The sequence below is a fragment of the Centruroides vittatus genome, unplaced genomic scaffold (assembly GCF_030686945.1).
Source record: "Centruroides vittatus isolate TY-2023 unplaced genomic scaffold, ASM3068694v2 contig_400, whole genome shotgun sequence".
In the NCBI taxonomy this organism is placed as follows: Eukaryota; Metazoa; Arthropoda; class Arachnida; order Scorpiones; family Buthidae; genus Centruroides; species Centruroides vittatus.
Genome location: NW_027122215.1, coordinates 181,170 through 202,748, shown reverse-complemented (window position 1 = coordinate 202,748; position 21,579 = coordinate 181,170). Strand labels below are relative to the sequence as shown.

The window sequence follows — 21,579 nt, the reverse complement described above, 5'->3', positions numbered from 1 at the left end:
AGAAAGGGGTGAAGGAAAGGTTCTGAAGCGAGAGGTATAAAGTAAGAGGGGGAAAAGTATAGGTGAAAAAAGTTCTTACGACCTCAGAGCGCTGCATCGGAAATTAGTAATAACCATAATTACTAGAGTTGACAATAACGATATACAATATTAAACAATTGCAATTATGTCTCATATACAACCCTCTCAATTTTTTTACCTGCATGACATTGGTTAACTCATTGAAGTCAGTTGATGCTGTGGGGGAGGCAAAGAACTATCAGTTGGCTTAACGATACTGTGTGATACTGTGATATGTTTTGGACTGCACAGCAGACCTCACGCAATTCACATATTTTTATTCATTGTATTCTTTTGTTTCTGGCCACATACAGTATATCATAAAATGACTGCCAGGCTGCCGATAATGACTCACAGTGTACACCCATGCCCATGGTGAAAAAATAACATATAGTACATGGAGAAAATCCTGTCAATTTTCACGGATTGATGATCTATGATATATCTTCTCTCTAACTGCAAATTTCCATCTTTGGATGGCCTGCAGAATTTTGCAAGTATACCAAAATATCACCATAGAGTTAAAATCGGGGTTTTGAAAAATACCATCGACAATGACCTGTTTTCCTGACAAAACTCTGCCACTCCCACTAAGTATTGGGAAGGGATGGAATGAAATGTAATAAACTTGAATGGGTTCATGCTGAACCAAAAATAGCAAGCAATAAGCGATTTCTCCTTCTCCTGGAGTGCGTGATTTCTTCTGTTAAAATTATTTTGAATTTACCACCACCTTGTTTTAAGAAAATTTGATTTTACAACGCAAGTCTTTTTCTTATTTAAATAAAATTTACAAATTAATTTAAATTAAATCATGAAATTCTTTATAAGATGTAGAGATAATGTAGCTTTCGAAGAATTAGCCTGAGATGTAATAAAAAGTTTTGATAATAGATTATTGAAATATAAAGAGCTTTTCATGGTCCTTCCAACAGTATTTTATTTCATGAAAGGCAAGCCATTTTTAGGAGTATCTGTCAAGATGCGCATGTTTAAAACAGGCTACGAACTGTGCAACACAATTTCTTGTAATATGTGAGAACAATTAATCTGGCTGCATATACATTGTGTCTAGTTGGTTGCTCAAGAGATAAATTAAAATATTTCAGTATCCAATTAGTTTTTCAATATTCTTTCTTGTTATTTTGTCAAAAATATAGCACCATGTAAATGAGAAAGTAAACACTCATACCAGTCTTACATTATGTTGACAAGTAACAATAAATCAAACACTAGAACTTTGTAAAAATGGATTAGATTTTATGAATTAAAAAAATTTATTTGAAATTTTTAATTTTTGTTAAAAGTTTGTTTTAATTATAATATATTTTATTAGAAATACGTCAAAAAATAAATTTGTTTAATAAAATATTTTTCTAGTAATAATTTATTATAGAACTTACATCATTTTTGTTAAGTTTTCATTATAAAAATGGTAGATAGGCACACATCAGAAGCTCTAATTGGATGATAAATGTTCACTTAAGCCAATGTTACAGAAAATAAAAGTTTAATGAACACTAAAATTTAAAAATTTAGCAATTTCTCACTTGATCAATCAAGCTTCTTCAGGCAAGAAAACCTGATTCAAAATAGAACATAATTTAAATTACCAATGAATGGAACTTATTTGCAAAATACAAAATACTATAAAAAATGATATAAAGGATGGATTGAGGTGTTATGACAAAGGATAAATATGAAATGAAAAAAAAAAGTAGAGTGAGAGGAAAAAATGTTTCCATTTATCATTTAGTATATCAATATTTTTTGATGCCAGGTGCTTGTATTAGAATTTTTAAGGAAACTAAAGAGTATATGGAAATGTTTTCTCTCTCTCTCTCTCTCTGCTTAACTGCTTAAAAATTTATTTTATATTTATTCTTTGTCATAACATCTTAATCCATATTTTATTTTTTCATAATATTTTTAATTTTACAAATGTTCCATTCATTTGTAATTTAAATTATATTCTATTTTGAATCAGTTTTTCTGCCTGAAGGAGCTTGATTGATCAAGTACAAACATTTACTAAGTTTTTTTAATTTTAGTGTTCATTAAACTTTTATTTTCTGTAACATTGGCTTAATTTAATATTTCTCGTCTGGTTCTCATTACCTATATTTGATAATCGTATCATTTAAGTGAAATTTCTTGAATAAAATTTAATGATAATTTATTTTAACTATTATATGTTTAAAGCAAACTTTAAAAGATATAAAGGTGATTATTATTGAATTTTCTTAGCTTTTCTGATATTTGCTGTAATAAATAATAATGTTTTTTACCATTCTTTTATCTATAAATAATAATATCTATAAATACAATAAAATATAATGATTATATATGTATAAAATATATATTAAAAACTATAACAATTAGAAAACATATCTAAATCTTGTCAAGCATAATGGGCTTCAATTGAATGAAGTGTAAAATCATGCGATAACAACAAGGTCAAATAATACAGTACAACTACAATATGTACGTTGAAAACATTCCCATTGTTTGAAATATCCAACATTTAGATGACAGTTTCATAGCTGATGGCTTCACTATTTAGCCGTATTCAATATATTATGTGACTACTTATTGTAGCTAGATTGTAGAAACATTATCTACTTTATGGACTGCCTACCTTTATAAAGGTTGATTCATTTGCAGTAACTATGGATCCAAAAATTATGTTTAAAGAAATAAATTTGTACCAGATTAAATAAATAAGAAAATAGATAATAAAATAAGTGGCTAGTAATTTATAGAAGTACAGTAGAGCATCGATTATCCGACCCCCGATTAACCGACTTATCGGTTAACCGACCGCGTTCTAGTCGGCAAATTCAAATGTCCGCTAGTGATGTGGCGATATGGTTTTTTTTTTTTTGGTTATGTTTTGGTTTATTTTTGGTTATGTCTTGACTTTAATATTATTTTTGTTAAATTTTTGCATGTTGTAGCTGGCAACACTGGCTCGACCATGAAAGGGAGGCTAGTATTTAAACCAGGCCTAATACACTATACTAATAATGTATTTTTTCATACTTTTCGGTTATCCGACCAACCCCAGTCCCCAATTGAGTCGGATAATCGATGCTCTACTGTATTACTGAAAGTAAAAATAAAATCAAATGAATAAAAAAAGAATGAAAGCTAAGTAAATTAATATCAAAGTATATATTTTTTTCTTAACAAGTTCTGTATTTCTGTATCAAGCATTATGATTGTTAGTAGTAGTAGTAAATATTTTAAAATTAAAAAAATAATTGTTTCATGTTACTTGCTTTACAAATTCTTACTATGTTTCCCCTTGGACATTTCTTATATATTCTCTACATGCTCTTGTTAACAAAATTAAAGAGAATATTTTAATTTTATTAAAATTTAAAATGTAAAAAATAAAAACAGCATTTAATGCCAATATAATATCTAAAATATGTAAGAAATTTTTTAATTAAAGAAACTTTTTTAAATCTTACTACAAACATTTTAGTAGAAATTAATTTTATATCTTGGGAGAAATGTAGTCCATAATATTAGAAACCAAATAAAACTGAAACTAGACCTAGTTTGAAACAATATTAAGTAATTGCCCATGTACTTAAAACTTAATTTTAAATGGAAATAATTGGCTGGTTTAAGTGATTAAAGATTATCAACTTGTTAGACCTAAGTTTCCAAGGGGGTAAAATTCAAGTTAACTGAATAAATTTTAACTTGATTCAATATTAAATACACAAATATGAATCTGATATTAGCTATTTTATGAGTTTATTTTTTATTAATACTTTTATTTTTTTAAATTGTTTCCTCAAACTGCTATGATTAATTAATATAAAAAAAACCAAAACTTTTATTAACCTTTATTTTATTGTTTGAAGATCATTATAAAAAAGTATTGCAAGTACCAAAAATTTAGAAATTATAAAATCAACTGTAAAAAATACCATTTTCTCATTTAGTAATATCTGCCATTTAAAATTATAAGTTTCATTTAAATTAGAACATCAGATTAAGTCAGTGGAAAAATGTATTAAATATGTATAAGCATGCTTATTTAAATGAGTATTTTCAAATTGTAAATACAAAATAAAACATTAGTACATTATTAATAAAGAAATGAAATATACAATATTTAAAATTTCTAATATGTTTTTGAAATAAAAATATAATTTGAATAGTTCAAAGAGAAATTTGAATGATTAAATAATATACACTCTCTAATATTTCCTATACTAAATCATGGAAATACCTGAAGTTATTCTTGTTTTATGAAAATCATTTGTCCTTATTACCATTATTCTAATAATTACATACCTCGATTAACATTTTTATTAATCAATGAAGATATGGGATTGTTGTGTATGTGTATGTATTTCCTATATTGTTACACAGTATACTTGCTTTTTCAGGAAGAAAAACATATATAATATAAGTAAGAATGTATTTGACAGTTGTGATCATTATTAAATGAAACTTAGAAACACATTACTAAGAAAATTAAATGAAGTACTTACTAAATTTTATGAAATTTAAAGTGGTGGTAATTTTTTTAATACCATCAATAAACTACCAGTATTCTGAATAATTTATCATTCTTACTGATACTTTCCTAATAGATATTAAATACATTTTTAGTATCAAAATAAGCTCAGTTCACCATTAAGCTATGAGGTTTGTATCTATCTAACAGCATGTTATGCCTGACCTTCTCTGGAAAAGTTTGCACAAAAGAACTATAGAGAACTATAAATTAATCTTCTAATAATAAGGCATAAATCAAATTTAACAGGCCTTGCACATCAGTGAGAACTCTGTTACTAACATTTTCAGTCTTGGCCTTTTTGTGCTCTCAGAGCGGTAAAGGGCCTAAAACCACAAAAAAAAAAAAAAAAAACATTTTCAGTCTACATCTAAGACTACTTTCACGTACTAGCATTCTTGATTAGAATGTGTAGAAGAATCTTCGATGTATTCGAATTCAAACATTTCTCTCCTTAAACTTTGCCTAAACATCCAATGGAGTGCATCTATTCAGAGTCTGTGTTGTCTTTTAAAATGATGGGTTGAATGTGGCTTGCCATGCTCTTGAGATTGTTCTTCTTTAAAATTGATGGATAGGTTCTGGAGGTCTGCCCCAAATATTTCTAGAACCTCTAAATTTTTCAGCTGATTTGTATTAGGGCAGCTTGTTGGAGTTTAGTTTAATCTCATTATCACTTGCATATATAGCCAGGATGCTAGTATCAGAAAGATTTAATTTTGGAAAAAATCTACCTGAAGAAAGACTTAGATGTAGACCAAAATCATCAATAATGGATTTCTCCCTTATGTGCATGGCCTATAAGGTTGGTGAATTTTACAGAGAACTATGTAAAATAGGAAGACATTATACTTTCGTATAATGTTACATACTCATTTTTCTATGAAAATATATCTTTTAATTATTGAAAGTTTGACAACTTTGACAGAAATTAAACTGTTCAGGAAAAATAAAATCTATTAAGCTAACAATGTTATTTTAATATAGCTAAGAATTACTTATGCTATATTGTAAAGATATTGCTATGTTAAGTTCAATGAAATTTCTTAAAATATATGATTATGAATTCATGATTTAAATAGAAATAGGTTCAAATGACTCATAGATTCAAAAAACTTTTAAAAGTCATTTATTGTATGTCTAGGGGAAAAAAAAGTGCAGATAAATATCAGTTAAGTGCATCAGTGCATTAAGAGGAAAAGCAATACCTAAGGTATTGCTTTTCCTCTTAATAAGGCAATCACACACTTCTTTTGGATGGACTACTTTCTCTCTTTCTATGGTCCTGTAAACAAATGAAACTTTATTCTTCATTACTGAAAAATTCTTCAGCTGAGTAATATCAAATTTAAAAAATTAAAGTTTAGTCTAAGTTAAAAAGAAATTATTTTTAATCATGAAATAGTGAAATTAATTATTTTGAAAAGAAAACTAAATGCTTTGTAATTGTTTGTCTTAAAATCAGTTTAAATTATATTATGCAAGCATTATTAAATTATGCATTAGTTCTAGAAGATTGGTCAAGTGTAACTGAATTTTATATGAATTCACTATTTTAAGATGTATTATTTCTTTAGCACACTTATTTTATACTGTTTAAAATAGATATATTAATACATAAACTGTTAACAAATTGAGTAAAATTAATAAATTAATTCAAGAATTATAGAATATAATACTACAAGGTAAGTTATAATTATAAATTGAAGAATATACTATATATAAACATAAATATAATAATTGTTTAATATTTAGTGTTCAAAATGAAAAAAAAAGTGTGTGTTAGTGGGGATAAAGTTAAATGTTTTCAAATCTGTCATAGAACATTGGAACAAATCATTTTAATAAATAGGAAAAATAATTTTAGCATGCATTTAAAAAACATGCATATATATACATACAAGGCATCTTGCCATGCATGTTTAGAAGATAATATTCAAGGTTAAATTTGAGGTACTTCCGACGAAAAATACGATCGTCGTCTTCAGGCGAATGTTGAAAGAACAAAATTTGAAAGAGGCACGTGCCGAACGTTCCAAACCGAATAACGGAAGAATTTCGTTGGCGAATTTTTAAAAATATCGATATTTTAAATTCGAATTTAAAAATATCGAAATATCGAATTTAAAATATCGATATTTCGATATATTTTTAAAAAAATATCGAAATATTTTTTTAAAAATTCGCCAACGAAATTCTTCCGTTATTCGGTTTGGAACGTTCGGCACGTGCCTTTTCAAATTTGTTCTTTCAACATTCGCCTGAAGACGACGATCGTAATTTTTGTCGAAAGTACTTGCAAAAAAAGAAGATATGTACGTGTAAAGCTGAACTCAGTTGTCAAATCTGTCATAGAACATATGGAACAAATCATTTTAATAAATAGGAAAAATAATTTTAGCATGCATTTAAAAAACATGCATATATATACATACAAGGCATCTTGCCATGCATGTTTAGAAGATAATATTCAAGGTTAAATTTGAGGTATTCCCAGATAATAATAATATTACAGATGTATTCACACAACTTTGTGAAAATCTTAAAGGATCATTAGTTTTTAAAATCTAATAAATATAACATCCGAATTACACTTTGTTGTTCAGATTATTTGATAGCTTATATTTACAAAAATATATATATATATTTTGAGCTTGATAAATATTATAAGAATATTAAAACTTAGAATTAAAATGTTTAAGAATCTTTTAGTTTTTAATCATTTAGTATTTTAATTAATTGCATAATTACAAATTAGTATGCTTATATAATTTAAAATAACCAATCAGTGGAATGCATTGTTCGTTAAATATTTAAGAAAGCAAAATAATATAATAGCTTGAAGCGTTACCGTATTCATTTTAATATGTTATCAATTTTCATCTTGATTATTCTCTTTTAAATAATTATGAATAAGTTACTGAACAGGTCATTGAAGTTTAATTGCTGTCAGATGACTGTATAATCAGGGAAACTTTGTTGTTATATATTGTCTAGAAACTATGGTTTATTCTTTATTGTTTTTATTGCTTTTTTTTAAAGTTGGGACTATTAAATTTTTGTAAGTTTTATATGCCAAATAATTATTTAAATTGGAATAAGTCTGTTTCAAATTTTTTAAATGCATTTAAAAAATTGCATATAATTTTTAATATATTTTCTTTAGTATAAAATGATTATATACAATTTTAATAAATTATTGTTTAGACTATGTAGCTAAAAAGTTCCTCTACCAATGTTAGATAGGATTAATTATTATTAAAATTTACAATAATATACTGTACATGTACTATAATAAATTAATGACATTATTTTGATTTAGCGAGATCAGATAGCTTTTCCTTCTTTCATGTTTGATTGATGATGATTTATTGATTTAAGTACATAAATGAAATTTTAGTAACATGAGTATTCAAAGAATATGAAAACAGTTTAGACTGGAAATTAAAGTTGTATGAATAGTTTGATGTCTACTATACAGTCACACCTGAAATTTAATTATTCAATCTATCTATATACAACCTTGTGCAACAGCAAAAAAAAAAGTTTCTTAAACTGAAAAAAAAGTAACATTTTTTATAAAACCTACTAGAATTTAATACCAAATAATTTAATAAAATCTGATTTAAATTTAAATATTTACTTTGATTATTCTGTATTAACAATATTTTTTAATTGCTTAAGATTGAAATTTGCTTTCAAATAGTTAGCTGCTCTGACTTGTTTGTTATCTGATGCTTTTTTTTTAATTGCAAAAGCTATTTGGATACATAAAGAAACATGACACATTCAAGGTTTCATTTTATATTTCATGTGAGTTGTGAGTTTTTATAATTTATTGCTATAGCTAATCTAGACACATTTACTATGAACTGAGCATTTATAAAAATAAAGTATAACAAAAATTAGAAAAAATATATATATAAATTGAAATTTTGATTAATGATACGATTTAAAATCATTTTTTTAAATACAGTTACACAGTACAGTAGTCTGCTAATTTTGTATTATATTTTATTTGAGAAAAATGAATAAAAAAAAAGTAAAACTACAAAAATAAATTATACAAAAAGTTTTTTATAAAATTATTTTTTATTTTTATTTTGAGATAAGTCATCTCAATAGTAAAGATTTTTTTTCTTGTCCTTGTTTAATTATGTATATACCGATATAAGTTTTGAATAGGAATCATATTTTTAATTTATGATTTTCATTTTAAAAAGCTTGTTTTTCTTGTGTGAAAACAGATTTAGTACAATAAATAAATTTATAAGCATTTTAATAAAGCAACAAACGTCTAAATAATCGGGCTATTATATGGCCATAATTAAATAATAAATACATTATTTAATTATAGCCATATAATAGCCTGATTATTTAGGCATTTGTTGGTTTAATAATATATCATCGGGCTTTGAGATATATTATATTTATAAGTATTTATTAAAAATTTTAAAATTACAATATTTATAATTATGCTCTTTACTTGGTAATCAATTATATTAACATGAATATATACAAAAATTCAGTAATGAAAAGTAAATTAAAATTTAAAAAAAAATTTATTACATTTATTGTTTTTAATGTTTAAATTAGAAAAGTATGTGTATATAATAAAAAATAAACTAAAAACAACATTTACATGTAGGAATACACTCAGTATATATAAATATAATAAAACTTCAGCCATGTAGCAACTTTCAGAATTGACAAGTAACATATGATCAGGAAAAGTAAGCACCATGACTGTTCACATGTCAAAGAATTACGAAGAATGCTTTATGACTCCTTTTTATACCTGAAATTTATTTAAAAACACCACACACACTGTTTTATAAACCTATATGATAGTTTATATGAAGAAACCAACATTCCAACTATATTATATGCTTCCTTCAAAGAAACTAAAAGTATTAAATAATACAAGAAAAAGGAAGTGAGTGAAAAATATGTAACATGCATATTAAGGTGACAGCAGCACCAAATTTTGCCCTGGCAGCTTAAATTTTAAAGTAAAATTTTTTCTTTAAATCAAAACTGTGTACTCATGGCAAATCTCAACCAAATTTGGTTGAGATTTGCGATGAGTATGCAGTTTTGCAGAGATTTGCTCTGTATATACAGAGAGATCTCAACACTTACTCTATAAATATGATCTTCCTGTATTAACATTTAATAATACAGTATTGAAACACAGGGACATGTACTGTACAGTTGGAACACTATCAACTGGGTGATGGTGAGTGGATGACAGTCAACTGGTCACCATACATCTGGGCAACAAAATAAGAGATCAATAATAGACAAAAACAAAAGTTTTTATTGTTTTATTTATTAAAATAACCATTCTTTTCTATTGATCTACTTTCTGGTAAATTTAAATGACATTTTTTAAGAAATGAGTTAAAAGAACAATTTTGTAATTAACAAACATATTTATTTATTTATATTTACTAGTAATTAGAAGAATCTCAAAGGGCAGTTGATATCTTTAATTCTTGAAAATGAACAAATATAGGTATATAAAAACAAAGGCAATAATTACTTAAGTATTTAATTAAAATTAAAAATGCATTACATTAAATACAATGTATGTTAAAACAAAAAAGTTTGAAAGAATTTTTTTTCAAATAACTGCTTTTCTTTGATGTGCTTTGACTCAACACTTCTGACATAGTAATTAATGATGCTACAGTATGTTGTTCCAAAACATTTCTGAAGTTGGAAATAACTTGTAACTCATTGTTCATAACTTATAACTTGTAAAGTCTTAACCATATATACAGTGGCAATATTCGAAATAGTTAACAAAGGGTTCGCTAGCAGAAAATTTTTCCCTGACAATCATCGACATACGAAATGGAAGTTTTGGCTAGAAATAAATACAATACCTTTTCTTGCGATATATCTAATAATCAGTGGCATATTTGGAACGTAACGAGCGCTGGGCAAAGACCAGGTAACAATAGTATATTAGTGCTGTCGACCTTTTTTTTTTTTTTTAGGCAGAGAAACTTTTCACCCCGAATGGCACTACTCATAGTAAACAGATGTCATCATCTCTCGTAATGCAATATCCTTTTTATTTCACTGTCCATAGTCCAACACGTGTTCCACGACCATCTTGTATTATCTCGCACGTGTGGGATTGTGGGATCTCTTTGATGACTGGATTTAGTTTCAAGAACTCTCTTGAATTGATCGTGATTAAACCTCGTTTCAGTTGAGATTGAAACGGTGGAGAGAGATCGCACCAAGACATAGTCCCTGACCTTGCTCACAATCTAGATTGAAATGCTCGGTGCGAACGGGGTATAAAGCTCTAGTTTAGTAGTATTACAGAGTATAATATGTATATTTTAATATATTTTTTAAAAAAGACAAAACCACTGAGAAATGTTACGTGTGTTTAACAAGGTTCGGAAAACTGAAAATTTTAACAACGGGTTTGGCCGAACCTGTGTGAACCTGCTGAATATCACCACTGCATATATATTACTAATACAGTGTATTTTTAAAAACTAAATAAAATAAATTTTAAAAAATCTGCCAGATCACATGCTTACTAAGCATGCAAAAAGTTTTAAGTTTCTGTCGCCCAAATGATGATCGTCCAATTAACCATTCCCACTTGACTGTTCTCCAGTTGTCATGTACCTATACAGTTAATGAAAGTTGTTTCAGTAGGATTCATTCAAGTACTATACAGAACAGTTGTTTGGTACCCAGAGTATTAATTTTAATACTATATTTTAACAGACGAATCAGAAAAAAAGCTTTAAATAGAAGTCACTAAATATGAAGTGTCCAAGTGTCAAAAATATGTTAATAATTAAACTGGCTTTCACATTAGACTGTTGGTATTTTTCTTCATTGAATGCTGCAAATGACATATCAGTGATATAGACTAATTGTCACTGATTTACATAGTTATAATTTTACAAAATACAATCAAATTTTGTATAAAAATTATTGAACAAATATATAATTCTCTTTTCCTACTAAATTTAGGAGGTAAATTTAATTTGTCCAGTGTAAATGAAGATTTAGTTTATTTGAACGTCATCTGTCGGAAACATTTCGGCAAACAATAGCAATAAAGCTCAATTCTATTTAAAGTGCTTTAAACAATTTGCTGAGATTTCTGTCATCCACATAAATGGAGATAGATGTCACTTTAGGACACGCCTATCTTGACCACTTATGAGGTGGCCACCAAAATGAAGTTTGATTTATTTTAATTTTACGGATGGTTATGTATAATTGAGGTGGCCACAAAGCAAGATTTTACTGTATTTTGCCATGTGTGTTTATATATTTGTTTACAATAAATAAATGTATTTTTTTAAATGAAAAACTTTAAAAATATGATGATTTACATACATGTACTAAAACTTTTAATTATTAAATTAAATATTCTTAATTCATTCAAAAAATGAATTATTTCTAGTTATACTTTACATTGTTTGCTGTGTATAAAATTTTCCTAATGGTCAAAGTATAAACTTTTTTATTTACTTTTGATATTGACTATCAAAATGAAAGTTTGTAATACGTATCTATTACTCAAGTTAAACAAATTTAATCAAAAATTTCCTAAAAGTAAGGTTCTGTTAAGCTATTTTTTTACATAAATGTAAGCTATACAGATGTACAGGTTTATATAAAATATACATAGGCCTATGTTTAGCCATTGAGTTTATATTATATATATATTTATATATTATTTATTATTATGTTTTTAATACTTTATAAATATATATAAAGTTATAATGTAGCATAATTTTATTTTCTTTTAAATAAGTTGTAAAATATCTATCAGTTTTTTATTGGAAAAAAATAAAATTAGATAATTGCTGAAATTAACAACCTGTACATTTCCTGTTAATATCAATATTTTTTATTGGAAAATATGTAAGTTTTCCTTGAAATTATCAGGAAAAAGAGAAATATTTTTTATTTAATCCAGATAAATAAGTTTTAATGCTGAATAATTGATATATATCACTGCTCTATGTATAGCTTGGTATTAGTAATATGCTATAATTAAGATGATGCTCAAAATATAATTTTCTTTTTCAGATATTGCATTTTTTTTCAAATTTTTTATTTATTCTTTTGAACATTGAGTTTATAGAAATCAGTAAGTATAATTTTTTGTTAAATCTCTGTAGAAAAATATTATTTATTAAAATGAATTTTATATAACTTTTACATTAGCAATGAAATCATTAATAATAATAATAATATATTTGAAAAATTATCTATTAATTTTTTCATGAAAAATTAGATTTTATATTTATTTACATTGCTGCTCAGTTATTAAATTTCTCTTCTTAGAAATTCTCTAGAATAATATTTTAAATTTGTTTTGTTTTCACAATTTTAATATTACATTATTGATTTAAAAAAAAAAAATACTGTATAGTATAACTAATTGTCAGTTTGAATATAATTATAAATGAAAAAATATTTTCAATTCTATTGCAGCAATTAAGTTTTACAAAGTCACCGACAAAAAACCTTTTACAGTGTTGTATACGACAGAGAACCAACTAACGTTTTTGGCCTCAACCAAGGCCTTCAGGTTGAGAACTAAATGTCATCCCCTTCCAGACCGCCAGAACGATGCGTCCGAGAAATAAACATAGTACGTGTCGCGTTTCACCCCTGAGGCCCAAAAACATTAGTTGGTTCTCTGTCGTATACAACACTGTAAAAGGTTTTTTGTCGGTGACTTTGTGTTACTCACTGCAGTGTTAATAGTATTGATAGAAGATGTTTATTGTGTTAAGTTTTAGCTTGTTTTTATAAGAAATTTGTTTATATTCAAGAAAGTTATTTATATTTAATTCAACAGAATTAAAAATTTGTTAATAAATTTATTGTCATTAAACTGAAAGCATTCATACATGAAATTTGAATAATTGTTAACTTTGTAATAAAGTTAACAAACTTTTATTAAAGTAAAAATTTGACTTTCAATTTAATTCAGTTTTTAACCCAAAAAAGAAATATACAGTTTATTTTCTGAATATTTGAGAGCATTTAAATATTTTCTTTAAAATGGTTTATTATAAGGAAGATTAAAATGAAAAGCCTTAAACAGTATGAAAAACTAATTTATGAAGATGATTCAGAACAATTATTAATTATTCTAGTTGTCCTATCACATTAATTCATAGAAAGAAAAATATAATTATTTTATCATTACTGTTTTCCTTCTGTTACTTGTGCTTTCAGTTCAGTTTGAATGCAATAAATTATTTTTGTTCTTTGAGAGATATGGTTGATACATGTGAAATATAACTTAATAGAGGTGAAAATTATTTTTATGTAAGTTAATCTTAAATATAAATCTGATACAGGCACATGTAGTGCTTTTTAATAATAATAAAGCTCTATCTCACATGATCAAGACTTAAATTTTGGAAAACAGTATTAACTTAATAGATTTCTTAATGACTTGATAAGTTTATAATGGTTTCTCTTCTTCCTTATCTGGCTAAAGATGATCCATTAACAGCATTCCTGTCTGTACTGGTCACTGTACTGTTTCTTCTATAACCAGTCTCAACTCTACATTTCTCTCTTGAGATTTGTCTTTTTACTTTTTGTTTTTAGTTATCTTAAGTAAATTTAAATGAATAACTTATAATTTTAACTTATACTTAACTTATAATCTTAGAAATATAATTAGAAATTTCATTTTTCTTATTAAACCTTGATAAAATTACTCTTATGTTCAGCTACTTAAAGTTGTCTATCAGAAATGATGATCTACAAAAGAGGAATGGTGATAAGAATCCATAAACAATGGCTATTAAATTATTGAGTTAATGATTTCAAAATTAACTAATGGTAATTCTGACACATTCAATTACACAAAAAACACTTCCCTAAATTTGCTGTAAATGCACTTTTCTAAAAAAATCCCACATTGAATTAAATTAGTTTGCATTGCATTTAATTTAAATGTTTAAAAATTTAAAGTGAAATATAATATTTAATCGATTTTGATGGTTTTCTTTAAAAAATTTCAAGTGTTCTCCTAAAAAAATGAAAATATTTTATTTTTCATATATCTAAATATAAAGTTTAAAATTCTTTAATGCAGTAAATTTATGAATTAACAATATAAATAAACTTTTTTGATATATTAATTTGTAAATCTACTCGTACTGTACATATAAGTTAAAATTAAATTTTGGAGTTTTATTTGAATTTCATATGCAGTATACCCCCCTATAACAGAGTAGATACGTTCCGTGTTATATGAATTCCGTATTGTATGAGTCACTTAGATTTTACAAATACATAAGCTGTTCACAGCCCAGCACTTGTGCAGTTAGGGAGTACGGCTGTTTGAAAGGTTTTCTTCCCTAAAATTAATCGATTCTAGACTAATTTGACTCGAACATTTCCAAAACATGTATAATTTTTTGGGAATAATCCATATAAACTATGCTATAAACAAAAAATTGTAGGAATACTTAGAGTGCGTATCGTTCAAAGATGCCATTGCTTAAGCTTGTTTTCGTTGCGGAGTGGCTCACCGAATGGTGGATGCGTTTCCTGATAAGTTATTCTTTCTGCAAAAAATTCGCTGAACTTTGGAGACATCATTAATAGAAATATAATTTTTATGGCCGTTGAATAATAAATGTTTTTTAGTAGGTCCACTGCTTGTTTAAATTAAATGGTTTGTGCAATGTCCATTATTGGTCCAGATTTGACCAATCCTGTCGAGACACGAGTTGGCCATGACAATCTGTCTTGTTCTTTTACTGTGTTATATGAACACAATCGCAATTTTTTCTGCAATGTTATATGAATCTGTCTTATATGAACCCATGTTATAGAGGGGACTACTGTACAGTACTTCTAAAATTTCCCTATCTTATAGAATATAATAATTTACATTTATGATCTTAATAATTTTTCTCTAATTTTGCTCTAATATTCTTGATCCTTTCTTTTTAACTTCTCTGTATTTTATAAATTTTCAATATTTCTTAAAGTAAGAAAGTTTCTTTAATTGTTCTAAGTTCCTTTTTTAATCTGTCTTATATGAACCCATGTTATAGAGGGGACTACTAAAAGGTATGGTAATACTATAGTATGATATAGTAATAAGGTATGGTAATACTGGAATATGAATATTCTGCAGAATAGGAATTTTAATAATTTCAAGTATCAAACAACCATTGTATTCCTTTATTGGGCCTTTAAGGATAAATAATTCTAAGTAATTTGGGAAAGAGGTAGGTGCTTAAGCTATCATCTCTTGTTAAATTTAATAATTTTAAATTAATTAATTTAACTTTAGAATATTCTGGAAGAAAAGATTGGCCCTGAGTGGCACTTGAACCCACAACTCCTACTTACCACGAGGATTTTATTTATAATTACTAAATTTAACAAGAGTTGGCAGCCTAACTGCTTACCTCCTGCCAAATTCCTTAGTAATTAATTAGTCTTAATAGTCCAATAAAGGAATCTGGCTGTTTGTTTCATATTTGAAATAATTGTTGGGTTGTGTTTATAATATTTAAAAGATGTTTTGTATGAAAAGCTGAATATGTTGCTTTATTTTGTTTTTTCCAGTTGGTTTCAGTTGTTATTAGTTATTGCCAGAATGTACCTAATTATTACTGAAATATAAAATAAATACAAAAATATTTTCAAATTCTTAGTTACAAGCTATGTAATTGGCTGTAATTAGGCAGAAAACTTATAAGAACTGTAAAAGTGAATACCTATCAATTTATTTTTTTGTTTCTGTTATGCTCACTGTGGCAGAAATTTCTTTCTGTAGTTTGCTTTTGGTTCTGCTTCTCTATGCATAAAATTCTAAGTATATTTTTATTATATACTTTCATGTATTTTTAACACAGTATTTGTAGATTATTATTTATATCATTGTATCATTTAGACTTTCTTTTAATCGATTTTAAATATTGTTCAAAATTGTTATATCAATATTTTCATACAGTAAAAGAATGTAAGCAATGCAAAAATCACTTACCTTTCCAGTATTTTTCCAAATATGATCCTTGTTAAATGAGTTCCTAATAAATTGACTCCATATTCAGATTTTGAATAAAGAGACAAGTGATTTTATTATGGGTTTAATTGAATTTAAATTATATAATGGAACGAATAATGCAGAGGAATAAACTGATTTAAATAAATTTTGTAAAGTATTTTTTCCTTAATCATGTACAATTCTCTGCTTTTTTTGAAATAGTTTGCTCCAAAAAAGCAGAGAACTGTGTGTGTGTAAAAAGTGTTTACTTAAATCATTAAAATTCAGTTTAAATTTGGTTTATATAAAAAAAAATTATTTTTTTTCTGATTATTAGTATTCATTTTTGTTATCTAAAGACCTCTTTATGTAGAATTTATGATAAACATGTAGTTTTTTTTTTGGTATTTTTACAGTCTTTTTCTTTATTGAGTCAGTCTTTTATGTAATTTTCTTGATCAGTAAAAAAAAGAACAATGAAATTTATGCAATAAAAGAAAAATGCAAAGATTTTGTGTAAAGATTTGTGCTCTATCCTGCATAAAAACAGGTTTGACTGTATTTACTACAATTTACATTAGAAATGAACAGAGCATTAAAATTAAACAACTTTAACAATCTGATTATTATGGTACAAAGAAAAGGAGATACTTATTTTATTAGATCATAAATGAGTCTGTATTTTTCAATTTTCTGTAAAAATTTGGAGTGATTACACAGAGTTGAATTCAAGCCTCTGTTTGTTAATATTTCATTTCTCAAATATTTCTCAATAGTTTAAATTTGCATAATCTTCTGTTCTAATTTTTTTCCTCTGGTTTTTCATCAGCTTTTTTTTTTTTCTGTAAATTCTGTAATTGTTGTATTGGGATCAAGACTTGTAAAAAGTAAAAATACAATTTTTTTTAAAACATTTTTCTATTTTTACTTCAAAATAATAAAACAAAATTATTTTTTACTTAGCGTGTATAGGAAGTTCTATTTAGTACTCTAAAGCATTTTACACTCTCATGGAACATGATAGCATATACAGTGTGTGCCATGAATAATTGTTTGTAGGAATGCTGGGAATTCGTGCTGTATGTATGATTTTGTTGCATGAATAGAGGTTGATTGAACTGTATTGGTTAATTTGTTAATTCTACAGGAAAAAAACACTTTTCCAGCAGCAGTGGAGAAAGTGCTCTGTGCTGCTGGAAAGTAAGAAGTGTTTTTTTCCTGTAGAGTTACAATTGTAACAGTTTATATCAGTGATTCTCAAAGTGGGGGTCGCGAAAAATATTTGGGGGGTCGCTGAAAAATTGATGCCAGATCAATTTTTTCAAATATTTTATAAATTTACTATGGATTCATGTTTAGAAATAATAGAAATAAAAAATATATAAAATAATTTTTACTTAAATAAATTGCACATATAAATAATAAAAATAATATAAATATATAAATACGAGCCTAACCCCCTCCCTCCAGGATGTTTTTCGACACATACTTATTCCTCGGGGGTCCTTTGAAATTTTTAAGTGCAGAAGGGGGGGTCGCGGTCCAAAAAGTTTGAGAAACACTGGTTTATATAACTCGATAATTTGTTAGTGCCAGAATTTAGTGTTGTTGACAACTGGAAGGTAAAACCAAGCTAAAGATTAATTAAATGGTAATGAAAATGACAGGAATTTAATATGCTTTTTCTTACATTCTTTACATCATAGCATCACTCTCCTGTGGATAGTTATTCATGGTGCACCTTGTATAAAAGTTATAACAAAGAGCACTTTCATAACTCTGTTTTGAATGAGTTATTTGTTTATATAAACTGATATCACATAAGATAATATATGATAACTTTTTCCTGTTTTTGTTAAACTTAATGTAGCAATATAGATTATGATCAATAGTAAGATTTATTATAAATTTTTAGTATTGATCATGATATTTTATTTATTCAATATCATGCCTTTCTTACGTCTTCCAGCAATATTTTATTAGAAACAAATGTTTTTGGCCTAGTTTAAGAGCCTGCTTATTATTGTATGATATTGATTAATGTTAGGATAAATTCATTGTTCTTTTATTTTTTATTTTCTGACGTTCCACTATTAGTAGTCTTATCAGAGGTGAGACTACTAATAATACAGATAAAAGAATACCAATGTGATATCAAACTGGATTATTACACCACAACTTTTGTCATGTTTTTGTGAAACTTAACCATATACTAAAAATGAAGTCATATCTAAAAATCCATGCATATAATTATATATTATTCATTAAAACCTTTATGAAAATTAATTTAAAATATAAGGCATACTGAAAATATTTAAAAAAATTTATTATGCAGTTTTTTACATAGCATTTTAGTTTTTCATAATTACTATTCATTCTTTAATTAAATTATTTTCCTTAAACATTTAACAATAACATTTTTCACGTTTCATGTCACTTCACTTTACTTTTTCTTAATTCATTAAATTTTTATACATTTCTTAAACAATAAATTATGGAACCAAGCAGTTAAATTCTCTATCGTTTTGCTTTCTTGGCTCTTCAATACAGTAAAACCTCTACACCTAAAATTTGAAGGGACCAAAACATTTCTATTCAAATGCAAAATACAAAGCATTAGAATCAGGGGATGCAATTCTGTGATATATTTAAGTCCACAATATTTATTTTGACTCATTTGAATTATAGAACAATATATATAATAATTCAAATAAATATCATAAATTTAGGTATATCACAAAATTACTTCTGCTATATTCAAAAGTCAAATCTCTCATAATATATTGTATAAATTATCTACAGAAAACTTTATTAAATATATATTTGCTAACCACCTAATGTAAAAGACTTTGTGCCAAATTACTAAAAATGTTAATGGAATTTATTATGGTTTTCTTTGTGTCTGCTAAAGCACCAACATGGCTGCTGTGAATGAACTCTGCATCAAATATAAATATGAATCATGAGAACATTAGTATTCTCCAATGAAAATTAAAAAAATAAACTTTAGCTTTCTCACAATGTCCCTTTTCCATCCACTGTGCCAAAAACACCAATAACATTTCTGCCAAGAAGAGAACATAACTTTTAAGCTGCTGGATGATGCTACAGAAAAGCTAGATTTGGCAAATCTTCTGATAAATTGGCACTCCTGATGTCATTGGCTTGCTTATCCAGCTGTATTAAAGCTATTTTACCAAACAATGTCCAAAACATGTGTTTTTCAGTAGAGTATTGCAGAAACTTCAGTTGAACTCAGTGAGTGCTGATCAACCTAAGGAGGGACACATTGAGATATGTGAAATTTTGTTTGATTTAAGTAGTAATAAATACAGAGTTCCTACTCACCTGGAAAGTCAGGAAGAGTCAGGGATTTTCATCAATGTTTGGAAAAAGTCATGAAAAGTCAGGAAATTTGTCAAAAATTGTCAAAAAAATCAGGAATTAGCCTCCTTGCCTGCCTTATTGATGTTTTTGCTGACAATATTCTTGATTAAGTGTAGCTGCCTGCAGGCAGCAAGAAGTAATATGGTGCAATATAACTTACGAAAAGCACGCAGGATATTTTCACAACCCAAAATTTCCCCAAAATTTTACAAAGTACAAAAAATGATAAATTTTAATTTAAATGTTATTATTTGTCATTTTTCATTTTAGTAATTTTGATTGCATAACAAAACAATTTTTGATCTATTTTTCTGTTTGTTAATATTTTATAAAGTTCAGGAAATTTATTAAGGAATAAATTTAATAAATATATACTTTTGTACATGTATTATATATGATTTGTTAATGAATAATAAATAAATAATGACTTTTTTTCAAAGCCATGTAGATTTATGGTTGTGGATTAATAACAGGATAAACTGTTTTTTAATTTAATAAAACAATTTAATTTTAGTCTTAATAATTTGGCAATTATAAAAAATATATAACTGTTTATTAGAAAAAAATAACTAACCAAAAAGTTGAAGAAGCAATAATGTATGTGCATAGTAAGCTAAATGCTGTTTTATTTTGTCAATGTGCCATACTGTAAGGGAGGTGAGAGTCAGGGAATTTGTGCAAAGTTGGTCAGGGAAAGTCATAGAATTTTTAAAAAAATTTGAGTAGGAACCCTGTAAATGTTATATAATATATGATGTTCACTAGAACTGATGATCCGGTTCAACTTCAGGGCAAGATTAGAGATTTTACTATATATATTTTTTCTTCTAACCAATTTTTGGTTAAGTTTTTTTTGTATTATTTAGGGTTTTCTTCTCATTGAAGTCAATGCAGAATGTAAAATATTTCAAGAAAGTATTCTTAGATAGGAAAGTTTTAAACTTTTTGATATATATTATTTGTCGTCATTTTTCTTTCTTTCTCCTTTCCTTCAATTTGCATTCACATACTTTGTCCTACTCTTTCGTATTCATAACATTCCAAGCATTCCATCACTATAAACATAAAAGTTTTTCTTACGTACTGTCTGGTCATTTATTTTTGTTTTTTATCTGCTCGAAAAATACGATTTCTACTTCTTTATGTAGATATTGACCCGTTGGCGTATGGGTTTGAATAACAACTATGTTGTGATAAGTATAGCCACTGTATAAAATGAAAGTGTTTTCTTTAAAATTTAAAAATATTCAATGTTAAAGAAAAGAAAATTTTAAAGTATACAATTATGAATAGAATATTTTATATTTAATTGTTAGATCAAAAAAATTAGTTTCTAAAAATATTTATAATAAATACATTCTTACTTTTTAAGCTGGAATATCAAAAACTAAGTAAGGAGAGCTGCTTTAAAAATAAGAATATGTGTGTATATTTTGCCTACACATACATATATTTTATCTGTGCTATATGCTGTGTATATACATTGTTTTTATATTTCCATTGTTTCAAAACAAGGAAAAACTTCTTTAATGGAAAAAAAACAATTAAGTACAATTTAGAAATG

At 26.3% G+C, this 21,579-nt stretch overlaps 1 protein-coding gene across 1 annotated transcript in view; it reads left to right on the top strand.

Annotated features, from left to right (window-relative positions):
• Positions 1-21,579, top strand: part of sigmar (Tumor necrosis factor alpha-induced protein 8-like protein sigmar) — a 28,867-nt gene that overhangs the window by 5,525 nt on the left and 1,763 nt on the right.